The following is a 20,282-nucleotide window of genomic DNA, read 5'->3' on the forward strand; positions in this document are numbered from 1 at the left end:
TAGAGATTTAAACACCTACCAAGCCCAAAGAACATCATCTCCAGTTGTCCATGACAGCATATGAGTAAAACTATTCCTGCTCTCTCATCTTCTCCTCAGTCCCCTCCAGCTCTACCTTGGGAGAAGTCAGAAACCATGAATTAGCCAGCTGGGGGAAGAGAGGTGGAAGAATAAGAGAGAAATAGAGATGAAGCTGACCCTACTTTGAGTGTGTTTATGCTAGGGAGAATGGAAAATGTAGTGCAAGTTTTTGCAATTATGTGGGACTGATCATTTTCTCATTAGAACTGTGATTTGGAAGACTAAAGTGACCAGAATATACTGTGAGGATGACCAAAAAAGTCAACAGTACCATCTAAAGCAAGGGAAGAACTGGGCCTGCAGATTGGGTTTAAATGAATGAATAGCTGTTGCCTGACTTCACACTTGAATCCTTCTTGTTCAGTGTAATGTGATTAGCAGCCTACCTCTCCCCAAAGCCCTCTAGGTTTTGGGTATAAGCCCAGTTTGCTTCCATTGTTAATTTTAGTCTGGTCCCAAAAATAAAAAAGACCCTTGCACCCCTACATATTTCAGTGGCTTTGGATCCACTTGCCTTATTGCTGGCCCCTCCTGTCCTTGTACTTTGAACTTTAATGGCCAGCCTTTTACATCCTTTCTTATCACCAAGTCCCGCCTTGTTTTCTAACTCTGAGTTCAGTTTTTCATTTGCACCTGACATTCTTCAGCTGTTCTTCCTGGAGCCTGAACACCAGTCCCCTGGCTGGAATCCCACCACACGTTGCCAATCCACCCGTCAGCCGGCCTTCCTTGTGGCTTGTTTCCAGACTCCCTCAGGCTGTGCAGAGCTTGCCCGCTGGGACATCCTACTTGCTCACTCACTGACCTCCCCGATTCAGAATTCCTGCTCAGATTTCTCCTCGCCCTGGCTCTATGTTCCATATCCTTGTGGAAATAGACAACTTTGGCCTGTCTTGAGCCTCTCAGAACTATTTTCTTGCCACCGAGGAGACTCCCAGTTGCTGTCCTATGCCAATGGGCTTATCTCATCTCCTGGCCTAAGAATCTTTAATGACCAGGCCCAGACCCCTTCAGTTTTCTAGACTTTGGTTAAGGCCATGCAGGACACATTCCTCAATTTAAGAATTCTTTTTAAGTTAATCTCTGGTCTTGGTGTTTGTAGTAACAAAGTACAAACAAACAAACAAAAAAATATGTAAGTACATTACATGAGGAAGGTCTAGCTATACAATGCTTAAACTGATCAAAAGAAAGTTTGATATATTTTTAAAAACTCACTTCTGCCTTAATTGCTCTTAGACTTTTCTATTCCTTTCCCACCCAAACTTCCTAGGTAACAGTTACAGCATGGAGAGGCTTTTCCTGCCAACCCAAGTCAACTTATCAGGCCACCAGGAAAGTCAGCCTCTTCCAAGACCATGGCTACTCCCAGGCAGCAGTGCCCCTTGTGGGACAGGTATGAAGAGGTGTCTAGATTTTACTGTGTGCTTTGATTTGTGGAAACCCAGATTCATGATTTATTACCTACACCAGCTAGATCAGCAAGAGGCAATAGATCTGTAGATGTCAAGAATGTAGGTTTGGATTTACACATTTATACAAAGGAGATTCCCTTCCTTTCTTTGTTCTCTCTTTCTGCTCCATTCAGATTCTCATCCAGTTTCTACCTTGTGGCAGTTGTACTGTGAAGCCTGTCCTGGAACCAACATCCTGCACTCCCAGTTCCTTTGGTTATGATGTCATTTTAATATAAATTGCTCGAAAAATATTAATTCTTTTTTTTAAGAAAACCTAATTGTTATAGCTATAATTTCACTTAATCCTTACAATTATACTCAGATTTAAAGCAGGAATAGGGAACAGCAGTGCTATTTTATAAGGGTATCAGTGACATGGAAAAGTTAAGAAATTTGACCAAAGTTAAATACTTGGTAAAGTAGGATAAGCCCCCACTTTCCTGACTCCCAGCCCAGCGTTTTTTCCCATTATACTAGCCCTTAACCTTATTCATTTTATTTTTTAATCGAAGTTTAATTGACATATGACATTATGTTCGTCTCAGGTGTACAACATGATTCAATATTTGTGCATATTGGAAAATGATCATCACAATAAGTCTAGTTAACATCCGCTACTGTACATAGTTACAAAAAAACTATTTTTCTTGTGATGAGAACTTTTAAGATCTAGAAAAACATTCTAAAGATTAGGTTTGCTTGCAAGTAATGGAGAAACAAAACAATAGTGGTTTACACAAGATAGAATTTTATTTATCTTATACAAGCTGTCCAGAACGAGTATGGTGACTCCATGGTCATAGAGGAGCCAGCCTTTTTCTGTATAATTGCGTTGCCATCCACAATACCTGGCTTCTTCATCTTTTCCAAGTGGCTGCTCAAGTTCCAGACATGAGGTCCACAATAAGGAACGATAAAGACAGAACACAGGTTTCCCTTTAAAGACATTTTCCAGAAGTCATAAAAACAGTTTTACTAAACTCCATAGCCAGATTTAAAAACATGACACCAGCTAACTGTAAGGGAGGCTGGGAAATATAATATTTATTCCGGGTGGACACATTCTTTAATAAATTTATGAGTTCTATTACTAAGAAAGAAAAGGAGAAAGAATATTGAGGTGAATATCCAAAACCAGCAGTGCCTACCACAACTTTGCATTTTACATTTCAGCAGAGGTCTATTTTCCTTAGATTTCTGTTTTATTCATATCTACTTTTTTATTCATATCTACTTGTTTATGAAATACTTTGACTTTTAAGTCTCTTTTTATATATATATTTTATACCTATGGAACTGAATATCATAAATGTCAGTAATGATGGAATTATTTTAAAATTTTATTTTCACCATAATCAATCCATAATATGACATCTTGCCTGGATTTTAAGTAGAAATATACTGAATAAATATTTTCTTTGATTTGATTTGTTTATAATACAAAGCCTTGTATTAAATATCAGATACATCGATTAATAAAATAAAGTATATTATGCCACTACTTAGATCAATCCCTCATTATTATTCATTTGGACTCTTAATAATCACTTGTCTCAAATACTTTCTCTTAAATGTATTGAAAATATCACCACTGAAATTATTTTCTGAAGTGCAGCCTTAATGAGTTCCCCTTTTCCTATAGAATAAATCCAAATTTCTTAGCCTGGCATTTACTGCTTCCCACAATATTATGCAAACCTTAATCTTTAGGTTTGTCATTCATTATACCCTTTGTAATATCCTTAGTGGAAATATTGTCTACATCTCATAAATGCCTAATATTTTTATTCCTCTCTAACTTTGCTTATGAAGTTTTGTCTGCTTGGATCAAGTACCTTCCCACACCTCCCCTCACACACACACCGTCCCACCACTTACACACTTTTTTTCTTCTCCATACTTTATTATTCTTTAAGGATTTAGGAAATGCTACCTCTCCATGAAGCCCTGGCCCAACACAATATTTTTCTTAAACTGATTACTATGAGTTGTGTTATAAGGAGTTTGTACAGCTCTTATTCTCCTATCTTATCATATATTTATTAAATAAGTTTTATTTAATCTTAGTTCACCCTACAGCACTTTGTAGATACAGTACATAAAGTAAATATTTACTGAGTGAATGAATAGCATAATGTTTTGACTTTGCCTACAAGTTGGGGTCCTTTGTAAGCAAACTTTTATCATAAGAAATGAGGAAACACAGGCTCTAATTTTTTACTTCCAGTTTGAATCTAGTACCAGACAATAGGAAGTGAATGACATTGCTACTTGATACCACATGAATAATTCACAAACTAATTCAGATTCAGTTTAACATCTTTTTCAAAAATAACAATAGCAACAAAAATACATTACAAACCCCATATATTTTATCATCATCATGTATCTTTATTAGTCATACCATTCCTTCAGAGTGATAGTTTAAATTGACAGATATATTTCACAGCAGTCATAAAAGAAAAAAGATGGATATTTTAAGTTAAGACAAACCTGATTAATATCAAATTTGAACAGCATTCACACTAGATAATTGAATTGATAACTTGTGAATACTTAAAATGTAGTAACTATCAGAGTCATAAAGTATAAGTTATAACAAATTAAATATGCATCTCCTTTTGATGGGGTTATCATGTGGAAAATCAGGGAAACATTATGTACCAAACATATCTTGATTTCTTTTCTTAGTTGTTTAAAAGTATTCTTTATGTTCTATAAAAATGATATTGTAACAGCAATAAAAAATAGAAGAGAAACAACTATTACCATCTAACAATCATTTCTATATTTCCAAATTCTCTCTAGTCATTTTTCTTTCATTTACTTAGTCAGCAAACATTTGGTGAACACCTCTATATTTCATATATAATATTTGAATTTTAATAGTTTTTCTGGCTTTACAGATATCCACATAGATAAGGAAATAAATTATGAATTTAATGATAGTATAGCCAAATTAATTTCTAATTTGTTAAATCACACCTAAAAGTTGTAGTTAATGGATTTTGTATCAGCCTGAAGGGATGCTAAAATTTCTATTCTTGGGCCCAATCCTAGTCAATATGTTTATCAGTCTTCAATGTCAAAAGAAGTGATGCTCATCGAATGTACAGATGTACAGATGAAACAAAATTGTAGGTGATAAGAAATACCACAGATGATAAAAACTAGAATCTAGTTCTACTCCCATTATCATATCATAAGCCTCAGGAATTGTCTACATTATTGATAATAATAGTGATGGCAACTAATGCTTTTAAAAGAGAACTGATTATGTATCAGCTATTGTGCTAAATATTTTCCCAATTTTATTTAGCCTTCACCAAAAGTTTAGAATGAGGCAACCGTGTCATAGATAAGGAAATAAAGATTCAAACTGGTTAGGTAACAACCTAATGAGGAGCAAAGTCAGGATTCCAAGTGCAATCTGACCATAGAACCTGTCCTGTTTTTTCTTCAACCTCTTTGTATCTGAGTATACCTAGAAAGTTCTCTTTGATTTCCCAGTGATCCCCCACTCCTTAACTCATTCTGAAAGGTTTCTGCTATGTGTGCACTATGTTTACATATCTGAGCCTCCTCGACCTTTAAAATGAAAAACAAAAAGATTAGATTCACCCCAGAACTCTCTATGCAGACACATTGAACACTTTAGCAATGCTTCTCTCTCAGGATATACTTTTGTAATGTTATTTCTACTCCCTCCTACTCTCCTTAATCCATCACGAATGACAATGGAGTTAGTCTAGTTTCTTTAAAGTTTTTGACTATTTACTTTTTTAAAAGACTTAATTCTTTTAGATCATTTTTAGATTACAGCAAAATTGAACAGAAGGTACAGAGATTTCCCATATACCCCCAAGCCCCACAAATGCATAGCTTTCCTCATTTATCAATATCCCCCAGCAGAGTGGTACACTTGTTAGAGTTGATAGATCTATGTTGACACATCATAACCACCCAAAGTTCACAGTTTATAACACAGTTAATTCTTGGTGTAGTACATTGTATGGGTTTTGACAAACATATAATAATATGTATCCATTCATCATTATGGTAAAATACAGAGTATTTATACTATCCTAAAATCTTCTGTGTTCTACCTATTCAACCCTCGCCTCCCGGCAAGTCCCTGGCAACCACTGGTCTTTTCATTGTCTCCATGGTTTTGTCTTGTCCAGAATTTCATATAGTTGGAATCATACCATATGTAGCCTTTTCAGATTGGCTTCTTTCACTTAGCAACATGAATTTAGAGTTCCTTCATATTTTTTCAGCTTAATAGTTCATTTCTTTTTTTGGAGGGCAGGGGGACAGGTTCTGATTAATAGTCATTGTCTGGATGTACCACAGTTTATTCATCTATTCATCTACTATAGGACATCTTATTTGCCTCCAACTTTTAAAAATTATAACTAAAGCTGCTATAAACATTGTGGGAAGGTTTTTGTGTGGACATGAGTTTTTAATTTATATAGGTAAATACTGAGGTTTTTTATATTTAATGATCTCTGGATTGTATGATAAGAGTATGCTTAGTTTTATAAGAAAGCACCAGATTATCTTTCAAAGTGACTGTACTGTTTTGCATTCTCACCAGCAGTGAATAAAAATTCCTGTTGCTTCACATTCCCACCAGCATTTGATGTTATCTGTGTTCCATATTTTGGCCATTCTAATAAGTGTATAGTGGGACTATTTTCTTCTTCAAAGACTTCTGACCTTATTGCCTATGCCCAATACATACTCCCTTGGCTCTTGTAAATTCTAAATGGCATGGTACCAAAGTTCACATTTGTTTCTCTTCATTAACCCTCTATAGTCTTAATAACCAAGTTTAGATTAGCAATTGCCTTTATTGCTGTCCCTAAAATCTGAGAAAAAAAAAAAAAGATCTTGTCTGGAAGACAAGGCAAATATTTACTAGATTCATTGATTTTTAGCAGAATGTAGCTTTAAAAGATGTATGGGCAGCTTTGATTTTCCATTATGTGTATCTTTTGTGTCTAGGACAGCTTCGTGATTTGCCTTTGGACAGATTGAAAGACAGTGCCTGCTATGCCTTCCATAGCTCTAGCTCTAGTCGATAGCTCTAACGCCTTAGCATCACATTCATTTTTATCCTCATCAAGATGTGGTCCTCATACCTCTTTTCTTAGAGAACATCCAAAGTTTGTTTCAGCACCAAGATACTATAATTTCTGTCTTCTACAATTAAGAGCTTATAGGTAGGGAAGACGTCCTGAATAGATGACTTTGATGTTTATTTATGATTTTTTTTCTTAAATAATAGTAATTATTTCCTTCAATGAAAACAAATTTGAATCTTTATCACAATTTTACACAGAATAAAGCTTGATTAAATAGTGAGAAGGTAAAGGGCTGCATGTATAAAGCACAAAATACAGCCTAATATTTTGTATGCTTAGGTGACTTCAACTTAGTATGTATTAAACTCTTTCTTTCCCCTAAGACAAAACTTTAAAACTTCTAAAATCCCTTAATCACTACACATTTTTCTAATGCCAAAGAAGAAAAAGAGAAATTATTAATTTTTAAAATTACCTAGCAAGTCCATTGCATCATCTTCATTATTAATATCTTCTTCTGTTACAGATGGAGTAGGGCTGTGAATCTTGAGAGAGCGCTGCTGCCAGAAGTTTCTTATGTTGGTATTGTTTTAATCTGTGGTCTTGGGTTCTACCCTTAAGCTTCCAGCAGGGCTAAAGCTGCTATCTTCACCTTCCCGGTGTTAATTTTTACTTCTTGGAATTGGGGGCTGTATCATTTCAGCAGCTAGTAGATCAGCATCATTCTCTTCTTGACCAGTCCTTTCTCCCACCACATGGGGCCTCAGAAAAGAATTAAACACTATTGTTTCCTCATCAAGTTCATCTGAAATTGCAATATTCTAAGAGATTCTCAAAGCTTTTCCCCAGCTTCTTGCTCTCTTGAATGATGTGGTTTGATTCACCAAAATCCTATCTTTCTGGTTTAGTCTGCCAGTTCCACTTAGGATGACCTTGGCAATGTTTTGGATTCTGATGATGGTGGAGAAATATTAGACACAGCCAGGTCACTTTTTGACTCTTTTGGTTTCTTTGCATTTAATTGCTGAGGCTTATCATAGCTTCTGAAATCTCTTCTTGTTCTTTTATGTTCTGATATTTCGCTTTTCGCCCAAAGAGTTGCAGATCCAGATAGAGTTTTTGAAGTTGTAAACAAGGAAACCCCACCAAGGGGGTTTAGACTGAAGATGGTCAATGAGAAATGGAATTGGCTACTCAGGTGTTTTTGTTATTAGTTTGGTCATTAATTCCGGTGCAGCTCTCTGTGGAGTTCTTGAGGTCAGGAAACACATCCTAGACATCTTTGTTCCCCAAAATCAAAGAACAATTTTTGGCACAGGCATATTTGCATGAATGGAGCTTGCAGGACTGCAAGTTGCTCTGAGTGAGTGAGTGAGTGAGTGAGTGAGTGAGTGAAGGTAAAGGCCTAGGACTAATAGCAGTCATTTTTAATTATATAATTATGATGGGGCAGAAGAGTTGTATCTGTAGTAATAGCTTGTAAAATATTTTAAACAGAGTGCTACTATCTATTATTAGCATCTACATATGTAAATATACAATTGAATTTTCCTAAATGAATTCTTTAGAAAATCGCAAAGCAATCTCTCTCATATTGAGAAAGCATCAGATTCATAATACCTAGAAAGGAACTCAAGATTTGATCACAAGCTTTCTACGGACCTAGTTCTATATCCTTTCTCTAGTTCCTAGAGTAGAAGTGTAGGTTAGATGTTACTATTGATCAGATCCTTTTCTATGTAGTTAGCCTTTATTCAATCAATAAAGAGAGAAACAAAAATCCTTGGAAAATTCAGAATTATTGTTGATATTTAAAAAATAATGGCTCAACATCAGCTGAGTCCATAGACATACACAGTAGAACTTGTTTCCAAAGTAACAGCAACCAAGTTGCCCTTATAAATTCAGCTATGTGAATTATTTATTTCTCAGAAATGTTTCAGTATGGGTAATAAAAACAAATACACACTAGCCATCCCATATTTACAGCAGCTGCCATTTGAAAGAAAAATCATGTTGCATTTAGAAAAAATAAATTGTTTAACCACCACATTTGTTCATTATTCTTCCCATTTACTTCATCTTAATAGCATGGAAAAAAATGTGCAAGAAGAGATATGAATGTTGAGCTTTTCATGTCATGTACAAGTTAAGCAGGCATGTTGTCCTCAACAGAGATACACAGTTAATAAATAATATCTAAGTATCATTCTCCTAGTAAGACTCTCTAGCTATTTGAGTAGAGAGGTACTCTCATTCTCCATGAAATAAGGTCATTTTCTCTTTCTTTCTGCTGGTAAGTGGGCAGTGATTCAGTAGGTACTAGAAGAGAGTGAGGTGATTCCACCAGCTGAGTTAAAAAGACCCAAGTTTCACATGCATTAAAGCAACTTGTGATATTCATCTACCATAGATGAGATTCTTCCATAAAGCCCTTAGAATGATCTCTGGGTATGTCTTTTATTTTCTTCAAACCTGCATTTATCTTCCTTTAAAACTGTTTTCTCTGTATGCAAAGCCTAATGTTAGCATTGAGTATTTAGCATTTCCTGTATTAGCATCCCTTAGGCATAGCCTCAAAATTATAATCTTACAATTTACCCTCTCCTGTCTCTCAAACTCTAACACCAAATATATAATAGTATGGAGGGTATCTAGTTCAGTTTTTGACATGGACATGGAGCATGATACCACGCTTTCCCAGGTTGCTAGGGCTCTCCCTCAGCTCTGTCATTGGGTCAGTGCTACCATTAATAATAGATGATTCAGTGGCTTCAGCCTTGGATGTTCTCTTTTGGATAGAAAAAAGCAAAAAATGATGGAAACAGCATACCTGTTTAATAATATCTCATATACATCTGTCCTTAAGAATGTAGTTGAATTGAGGAAAATCAAAACTTTATCTCTTCTAGATCCATGTATTGGAAACAGGCAAATTATTAAAAACAATTTCAATATTTTGTAATTAAATTTTATTAAAGATGTAATATACTTGCTTGATGTGAAATAGGACATTGACATTTATTTAAGAAGGTTTAAATTACCTTCTCTTCCCCTTATGTGACATTCAGTTCATAATCAATTTTCTAAAATGTATTTATTGATATTTAACAATTACTTAATCAATTTGTTACCATTTGAATATCAGACTCCCCTCTAAATGATGATAAACAGTCACTCTTAAAATAGAATCTACTGATAGCCATATTCCACCAAAATTCTATGACTTTGATATTTAATTAAAAGGTAATAAATAGGCTGCTATCTCACTATGGGACTAGCACTCCAAAAATTAAGAACTTCCTGAGTCTTTTCAGCTTACAGGTTCTATTTTTTCTCTAAATTCCAGAGGCTGAGTACCACAGCCTAAAATAAGTGGTGTGTTATACATGTTTTCCTCTACTCCTAGACTTAGAATTCCAGTATTGATCATGAGAGAAAACAAAAAGATCTGAAAACCTATTTCAAATACTTTTGCTAAGGCTGCATCAACATAGAGATTTGCTTGTCTTCATCATAAATACCTTCCTGTACCTGTTTTATTCCAATACATTTTGTATGCATTGTTTTATGATCACTGAGGAGAGGTAAAAGAATGAGTAAATAAGTGTTGGTCACAATTATTTATCTATTCAACTGCCATTAGCCTGCAAAAAAATGTGAAACAAGTTTATTTAAATTTAATAATCTGAATTAGCTCTATGCTCAGTTAAGTTTGGGGAACAAGGTAAGTGCTTAGTGGTGAGAAGAATGTCAAGAAGAGAGAAGGGCTCCTGGAAAGAGAAATGGAGCCAAAGCTAGGGAATGTTGGAAGGGTTGCCAAAGGCATACGTCCTCTGCTGAAAATTTTTGGTTTGGAGAGAGAGTAGGAAGTCATATAATGTTATATAATAATCATAGTCGTTGAGTAATTCATGGAAATATGAAGTACCCAGATGAATGAAAATTCCATTTATTCACTTGAATTCTAAACTTTCTCATTTTTCCGTCCACCCAAATTTTACACATTGCGTCACTTTGTAGTTAATTCATTTGTTAATTCATTCATATATTTGAAGAATCTGTGTATCAGGAATTTTGCTAGACACGGGCAATGGGGATTCCTAGCTATCCCAAGATTTGCAATGCAGTAAAAATGCTGTGTTAAAGATCAACAAACATGTGGGAGATGGAAAGGAAACAAAGAAAATTTAACTTAAGAAGAAACATTTAAGCTGATGAAGAAGAAAGGAGGTTAGGGGAGAGCATTCCCTTTCAAGAAAACTATGTGGTAAAATCCAGTGATATGCATGAAGGTGATGTGGTTGGGAGAACCTCGTATATATGGTTGCTTGGCAGGTTTGGGGGCATAAAAAGAGAGAGGGGAGAAGAAAATGAAACTGGAAAAGTAGGCTTGAGAAGAAGGACTCTGCAAGCCAGGATTTGGCATTTTGGATTTTTCATTCGGACCCTAAAAAGACCCTGAGTTTTCTAATGCTGAAGATTAACATGATAACATCTGTATCTATGAATGAAAAGTAGACTGAAAAGAGAAAATGGATAACAAGAGACCAAGAATCAAGTTAATTATTTCTGATTCTTATTAGGTGCAATGGATAGACTCAGTGAATATTTGAGGAAAGAATAAATATCCACTGAGAAATTAAAAATATAGATGTGAGACTCAAAAGAAATGGAAGTATATAGGGGTGGCCAGCAATATCAGTTAGATGAGATCCTTAGGAAGTGAAAGAAAACATAGGATGGGGTTCTAGAAAACACCAATATTTAGGAGTAAGTAAAAGAGAAGAAATCAGCAAAGAGTCTTGTGAAATGGCCATAATGACAGCAGAAGGAACCAACCTGTGTTGAAGAGGGGAGGAATAGAAGGTGAGAGTGGTCGTAGAGGGAAAAGAAAGATAGGATTGTAACTGAAATAGAAGATAGTGTAAAACCACTTTATTATTTTTTTTAGCGCAGGAAGAGCTAAACTTGTTTATAAACTGCAATCAATGAAGAACCGAAGGAGAGAAACAGAGATGGAGAGAATAATTGATAGATCCAGTCCCAGAGAAGTCCCCAAGCAATGGGGTACCACTAAATTGGTTGAAAGATGTTTTTATAAAAAGAATCTACCTCAGAGCTTAAAAAGTATTTAAAATGAAAGAAGGGTAGGGAATCTACTGGTCATTTATTCATATATCTGTCATTAAAAAGATCTAAATTGAATCCCTGAATCTTGGTAACAGGGGTTAGAACACTCAATTTGAAAGCCTGCATTTTCTTATTATTTTTTTGTAGAATCATAGAGTTTAGATTTAAAAGGAACTTAAAGGCTCTCTTAAAGTTCCTGTCAGGTAGTCAAGGTGCAGAAAACGGAGGACAATCATTCATGATTTGGGGGCGTCTATTTCCAGATCCTGTTTCTCGTGGTTGCAGTGGTTAACGCGGGTGGTCCTTTGTGCTTTCTCCCGCTGCGGCCATCGCAGCAGGGAAGACCAGATGGCAGGTGGGAGGGGGTGGAGACTGAGATCAGTCAGAATTCTGAGCATAATCCTCTGCAATGAGGATTTATTTTCACTGCTTATAATTGGTGGTCTGTCTGCTGACGAACTGGGGCAAGAGTCCTTGGGCCCCGCAGCAGATAAGAAGAAGCACTCTTTAAAAGTTCAGTTGGAATGAGATAATATGGAGTTATAAATATATAATATAGAAGTTTCAGATGCGAGTACAAAATGATGACATCGTAGCACCTCTTCTTGCACACAGGAAGCTATATTAAATATTAGAAATTTCACAGATGCTCAATATTTTAAAAAGCTAAATATTAGACGGTAATAAAAAATTTCAGTGTTACTTTATTTAAAAATGGATTTGCATTAAAAATATATAGTTTTTCTAAGCTAGCTTTCAATTCTGAGAAATAATTGGTGTTTGAAACATTTTATGAGCTGCTTTTTAATCTGAAAAGAAAATATATTTATTTTTCTTGATTATAAAAAAATGCATACCATAATTAAAACATTAAAATACATAAAACATAAAGAAAAAAAGTTTTAAAAAATCATATAAAAATCTACTGCCTAGAGCTAAATCCTATTCTTATTTAGGTGAACATCTCCTCTGATATATATCTATAAAAGCACATGCACACACATACACTTATCATAATTTTACTAAATGATTTTTTAATTTTTAATGGTCATAAAACATTTTGAAATGTAAATTTCCAGAGAACTGACACCATGGCTTCTAAACGTCCTTTGTGTTATGGTCCACACTGAAACACAGATAAACAGATGCATTTGGCAGGTAAGGATATTTTATGTTGATTCATGTTAGTAGCCATTGCTTTCAGGTAGAAAGAGACCAGTTAGCAGTTCTTTTGTGTTTCTAAGTGATTTTTCCCCCACTCTTTTTATAATGTAAATCTTTATACCTTCCCTTTCCTACTAGCCATGATTTTCCTCAGTTAAAAGAGGGGAAGGCACAGCACTCAACAATGATGGTATTGTTTTTTTCCATACAAGGACATAAAAATTATGAAGAAAATAATTTTATTCAATTAGGTTGAGAAGTCTTAGTTATAACTTGAAGAAATACTGTGAGGAGACTTATACAGAATGAAAAGGGGGGGCATCTGATAATTTATATACATGAGGTCGTAGGAGAAAAGATTATTACTATGTCACCTAGGATTTATTTTCTGATTGACAGTAGGAGAAAGCAAAAGGAGACATCTGAGAAAGTTGGGAACCTACTCACAAATTCCCACGGATAGATTAGAACACAAGTGCCAGCATCCTCGCTAGTACGATGTTCCAAGGAAAGCTAACCTATTTCAGTGGGACAGTTTAAAAGGAGACAGGAAAATAGTGAAAAGCGAGAGAGGGGAGAAATAAAAGGAAGGAGTCAGAGAGAAAAGCAAGCAGAGGTGGGTGTGGGTGAGCCAGCACCTCCCATTCCTGAGGCCTCTTGTTCTCTGCCCACAGTGGCCCATCCCCTTGCTCCAGGACACCCTTGAAGACAATTGCTCCTTCACACAGGACCACGTAGATTTGTTCCATTCATTCTTGTATTTATGTTGTTTTGATTTGTTGGCTGATTTAGGATTCCCATCCTTCCCTTGGCCTTCTGTTTATCAGAGAAAGTAAGATGTAACACCTTAATGGTGAGTATCTGGATAAAGATACCTAAGGAGACCAAATATCCTGAATGGCCAGGGTTGTGTCATGTGTTTATCTCAAATTTCCTTTCATACCAAGTCTCCTGACTTCCACCTTGAGCCAAAGGAGCACAAGGCAGTAACTCTTACCCCTCCCAGAAAGGAAGATGGCGGGGAACGAAAAGATAAGTGCAAAATTAAATCTTGATTGCAAACCTAGGATATAACTTTTATCACTGGTTTTAGCATTTAGTATCACATGTTCTGTAAGTACTTACCTGTTAGGTAGCCAGCCAGACATAAGTGACAGGGGAACAAAGGAATAGAGGGCCAGCCTAGAGACCCCTCAAAGAACACCCTATTGGTAATTAGAGAACGCTCCCTGCATCCTCAGAGACAAAGGGTAGGACGGCCATAATCTGTAGCTGGTTTAATCCAGTCACAGATGCCTGCATAGAATGTACTACCCTAATCTGCCTACAACCTCAGCCTCATTATACTATCATTATAATACCATGTTTATGCCTGGAAGTTCATTAATCTAATTATAACAGACTGAATTCTGTGTCAGTGTATGCGCACTAGGCAAAGAGTTACACAACAGCCAAGTGTCAATCAAAATGACCTAACTTGCCCATCGCTAAGAATGCCTTTGTAACCACCCATCATCCCCCTAATATAACACAGTCCTCTCCTTCCCGTCGCCCTACCCCACCACCTCTTACAGCTCTTTATCTTTCCTTGCTGTAACCTGTGCACCCCGCCCCCCCGGCCACTGGGGTACAAATCTTCATTTCTACGTGGTCAGCCAGCTTTAGGCTTGCCTGTCTACTACCTCAAAACGTGTCTTTAATAAATAAATACTTTTCATAACTGTCATTGAGTGGGAATTCATTTCTTCATCAGTGATAAGGACAAACCTGTGTTTTACCAGAACTCCAATCGCAGCAACAGTTAACATTACCCATTTGTATTATCTACTGTTTCTTAAAAGAGTCTCCTGAAAGGTTTTTGTGAATAGCCGGCCTTTTTTTAATAATACAGTTTCAATTAAATGGCACCTTGAAAGTGGCTTTTCTATGTAGATTCCAGTCAAATTTAGACAACAAAGTACTTTCTTTTTATATGCTGATGTATGGGAAATCTGATGTTTTTGCTTCTCTATAGAAACTAAAATAAAAATGTAATTCCTTGGACTTTTCAGAATAACTAAATTATGCTCTAAGATTTAGCTTTACTGCAGGTTTTATACATTCTGAGGATATCTCAGAATGCAATCGTACATTCTGGGCTTGATTACTTCTTAATTTAAGGGATGATTAAACCTACTTTAGTCCACAACCATTGCTTTTGTTCTCCTTTTCTGTAATATGCCTACGCACAATAATTTTTCAACATAAAATGTTATAAGGTAATATTTTGCTTTAGAAAGTGCCTAGAAGTAAATAGGACAATATTAGCTATTTTTAATTCTAGTTGTAGGGAAAGAAATGTTTGCTTTGTTGTTCTTTATGCTTTTCTAAAAATGTAAGTATTTTAATAAACTTCACACCAAAATACTTTTTAAATTTTGACCTAATTTCAGATTTACAAAAAAAAAAAAAAAAAAATCAAGATTAGAAAGAATTCTTAGAAGGAAACTCTAAACTTGAGTGCATTTGGCTGTCGAACCTCCTCGGTCTTCTTTAATATGAAGGAATTCTTCAGTCTTTCCTTGCCTGTAATGACCTTGGCATTATTGATGAATGTAGATCAGCTATTTTTGTAGAATGTCCTTAAATTGGGGTTCTGAAATTTTATTTTAAGATTTTAGAGATAATTTACTTTATGTTTCTCAAACTAACTTTAAACTGCATCTAATATTGCACTCATTTTCTTCCACCAGACCGAATTCTTTCCTATATCCTATTTCCATAAAAGGTATCATCATTTATGAGTTTTTCAATCCAGAAACCTAGGAATTGCCCTCCTCTTTCTCATCCAGCCCCCATGATCAAGATGATACCTTATAAACACATTTTTTTTGCAGCCCTTTGCTCTTCTCCATCCCCGCCACCATTGCTGAGGTCGGGCTCACTTCTGATAGCCTCCAGCTGGTCTCCAGTCTGTCTACATCTCCTTTTCTACATCTCCTCTCCCCACACTGAGCCTTTAACCACTAAAGCTCCTCCAATAAATCTTTACAGTTAAAGTATAAATCTTTGGTGTTCCCCTACTACTAAAGATACTTTAAGGATTATTCAGAGTTTAGGAAATAAATTACAAGCACCTTTCTAGTGTCTCTCCAGTCTACTTTGCTGCTTCAACTCCCAGCCTTTCGTTCACACCTCCTGTGCTTCAGTCATATTGAACTACTTGGAAGTTCCCAAGCATCCCTGTTGGTTTATGCTCCTGAGCCCTTACATATGCCATTCCCTTAGTCCTAAATATGCTCCTCCTTCACCTCTCACATATTCTTTTTTACTCAACTATTTTTCTATTAAAAATAGCTCAAGTAACACCTTCTCTGACAAGACTTCCATACCCACATCTCCCAACTACAGCAGTGAGCCTTTGTTCTTTTATCTATTGTCTCTAGAAGGAAAAAATAAATAAAAGCTTTACAACAATTATGACCACCAGAGAACACTCAAACACTTTCTGGTGGACTAAACCATTCCTGGACAAAACTAACAGTTTAGAAAACAGAATTCAATGTGCCATCCTAAAGAGCATGAAGAGTTCATTTATTTTAGTCTCGCTGTTTTGTCCTTCAGTAGTTAGCTTCATCTCTAAGATATTTATCTATATCACTGGCTATGTGAAGTTTCTTATGATTTCATTATTGCATTTATAGCTCTCAAACTGAGACTTTTCCTCCAGGGCATGGACTCCTGTCTTTTAAAAATCACATCGATACTAATCATATATATAAATCACAAAAATTGGTGTTGTAAGAATAGTAGCAATGTTACCGCCATAAAAGTTAATTACCCAGCAAAAAAGTTCCATGTGATTATTACCTTCAGTGTGTTCTAGAAATTACAATGGCTGGCACAAATGGCTTATGGGCCTCTGGTTAGGCTCTCTCTGCTCTCAGTTACTTTGCGCCTAGCAGACTGCCTGGAACTCAATAAATATTTGTGAAATAAATAGTGGCTTTGTCAAGCCTAAGATCTAATCAGGCCTATAAAGAAATGGGGAAAATATTTTTCAAGTTATCTGCTCCCAGGAAAGACGCAGTCAGCATTTAGTACTGTAGGTATTAAAACTAATTTTGACATACTTTCTCCCAAGTTCCCAAGACTATGGTCAGAGCTTTGCTGAACTATTATACAGTGTGTATTTTCTATGAACTTACTCCAGTCTGTGTTTAATTTTGAAGTTCTAATCTTATAAATCAGTGATTTTCAAATCTGCTATCACATAAGAATCACCTGAGATGCTTTGAAAAAATACTGATGTCTGGGACCCAGCCCTAGAGGCTCAGATTTGATATTCCTAACACTGGTATTGTTGAAAATTGGGCATTTTAATATAAAGTACCAGTTACTGTTGGAAAGGTTCTATTTTATTTTGGTCTGGTTCCTTAATTTTTTTTTTTAATTTCACTTTGGTATAAATTTGATTTATTTTTTTCAGATTGCATAGGGTTACGATGCTAGATAACTTGCATAATCTTTATGTGAATATAGGTATTATTACTATGTTCAGCATATGGTTTTTTCAGAGAATAGCAACATGGAAATACTAGAGGGATTTGACATTTAATCATTTGAATTCCCAGATAGAATTCCTGGAAAAATCGATGAAGTGAAGTTATCAATGCATAAAGACATGTCCTAAACTGATACATCATTATGAGTGATATGAAAACTACCAATGGCATTTTCTGTGTCTTCCAGGAAAGATAAAACAGCTAGGAATTCTGGTAGCTCAGAATCTGAATACAGTTTAAAGTGGATGCACAGTCTTTAACTTATGAATAATTGTTGAGTCATCTAGTTCTTAAGTGGCCACATGTCCAATCTTTCATGAAATAAAGATAGCTTTCAGCAATACAACAATAAATTAAAATAACCTTTATTTTAAACAGTCACATTGCCTAACAATTGCGACCAAAGATTATTAAGTAACTGGCTATTTCACTAACATACAGTTTAGATGTCAGTTCAAAACTTGAAATTGTAAAACATTCTTTTTATGAAATGTTAGTTTTCCACATTGTGGTTGCTGTTTTGTTTCTAAAATCATAGTCTAAATTCAGAATATATTTTGGTTGGTTGGGCAAGCGGAAAGATTAAAGAAAATTAAACAAATTACATTATAGTCAGCTAGATTTTAAAAGCTTTGACACCAGATTGATATATTAAAAAGTAAAATTAGGGTTATGCAAATGTATTTTGTGTTTAAGTGACTCAAACCCTGTACATTGCAAGAAGAATGGATGAGAGTGCTCAAAATAACTTATAATAGGCTAAATTTAAGTCCCTCATTCCAAGACGTTAATACAACAATTATTTTTGGATATCAACTAACTCTTGCAGAATATTATTAACATTTAAGTATAGATTAATTAGAAACATGGGCATTCTGTTTTCCTCAGAATACAATTATTAAAAGACTGGCAAAAGTACAGAGAACAAAAGAGTGCCCAGTCTCCAAGTGCCACTAAATGCTATGCACACATAAATGCTGGCCTTGATTCCGCCTTTCCTATGGACCGAAGCTCCCTAGTGTAATGCTCTTGTGGAAGGACTGTTTCTAAATATTCATCTCCAGCAAGGAAAAGGAAAGTACTAGTAAGCCTGTCCAGTGGTTTATAATACATGTACTATTTACAAAAATACTGGGGAAGGCATTGGAACATAATGATCACAAACACAATAAAAAGAGCTGCTTCAGAGGTTATGTGACCTATTTGGCAATATTCATACAGTGGGAACTTCCTTGCTTGTCACCAATTATCTTATTCATTTGACTCTGTCTTTATGTTTGAGATGTGTCAGAGACAATTTGCTACTAGGACTTCAATTTTTAACTTTTATCAGCACTCTTTATGAAAAGACTTGCCCTCCTTGATCATTCTCTTTTATTTGGGTATTCAAATATCCCTTTACAATGACCTAAAAAACAGTGATAATTACAACACAAAGCATGAAGACTGTATTTTACTTACCAGCAGCTCTAAGAACCTAGCTTTATATCATGTGCATATAACTAGCCAAACTGAAAACTCTATAAGCTATGGAACAAGTGTCAATTGATGTTCCTGATGAAGAAAATCATAACGCCTCTTAGGCTTATGCAACTTTTCTTTTAAATAACGGCACAGTCACTCTTAGGTTTCTCTGCAGTGTTTCTGTTGTCTGGCTGTGCAGGGAACTGTCGTGACTCCCACTTCCTGAGAGCTTCTGCTGCAGAGTACCATAGGTTTCCTTTATCCGTATTCAGGGAGAATCTGATCGTCTAAGGCCAGAGGTAGCATAAGTTAATTGCTTGGAGAGCACCGTACGTAGGTCTTGGAGCGCTCTGTCTCTGAAGTGTTCTGTCTTCATAGAGATTAAATATTCAGACATGGCTTGAGATGCTGATGTAATACATTTGGAGTGGAAATTGGAAGAAGAGGGGAAAAAAGAGGTGATTTCAATCAGTCAGTATATTCATTCACCCCCTATCAGATATAATAGAATGGCAAAGGCTATCAACACCGTTAACTGGACTCATTTGCTTGAGAGAAGTGGGTACAGTTGTGACAACTCAAATGAAAGTGGCTTTGTTAAAATTTTTACACAGTTGAAGGGAAAGCAGACTTGCTGCCATTCAAAGAGAAGGAGACTGAGAAGACCATTGCAGCCGGGGTAGTTCAAATGCTCAGAAAAGAAAAAGTCCTCCGTTTTCCGTATTTCTCCTCTCATCACGCTCCAGTATCACCTACTGTGTGACAAGAAATTCCCTTTAAAACCATCACAATGTACACCCTTTCCCCCCACAGTTTGTATCAAATCACTATGCTGTTCCCAGGATAAAAATTCCTCCTAGCCTCAACTTACTGATTCCTATTTGGCTTTTGGCATTTCATGCTATTTTAAAAGTAAAACATCAGTATTCTTGTTTTTGAAATAATAAAAAAAATTATCTCATTATTTAAGCAACCCAAATTCTGAACCATTTATAACTTGACTTCAAAGAGCAGTGACTCTATTTCACGAACACAAAAAGAGGAAACCAAGGCCACTTAGCAGATCCAGGCCTTCTTTTTTTCTGAGAGCTAGTTAGCCTCTGTACTCTATCATGGCAGAGCACTACGCCAGAGCCCCTCTGCATGAGCCGGACACTTTCCATCAAGTGGACTGTGAATGTGATGGCCTTGACATTAACAACATGGACTGAGAACGTGACAGCCTTGACATTAACAAAACCAGCACTGCGCAGCTCCACCTGCTGCAGGACACAAGGTGAAGGGAAGCAGAAACGCTCTATCTGAAAGAAAATCTATAGTTTGCTTTTGATGGGAAACTCGTGGTC

The 20,282-nt window shown here is 35.8% G+C and overlaps 1 pseudogene; it reads right to left on the reverse strand.

Annotated features, from left to right (window-relative positions):
- Positions 1–7,089: 7,089 nt before the first annotated feature.
- LOC120601166 (uncharacterized protein C8orf34-like) lies at positions 7,090–8,062 on the reverse strand (annotated as a pseudogene).
- Between the last annotated feature and the right edge of the window lie 12,220 nt (positions 8,063–20,282).

This window comes from Pteropus medius, unplaced genomic scaffold, assembly GCF_902729225.1.
Source record: "Pteropus medius unplaced genomic scaffold, Ma_sr-lr_union100, whole genome shotgun sequence".
Classification (NCBI taxonomy): domain Eukaryota; kingdom Metazoa; phylum Chordata; class Mammalia; order Chiroptera; family Pteropodidae; genus Pteropus; species Pteropus medius.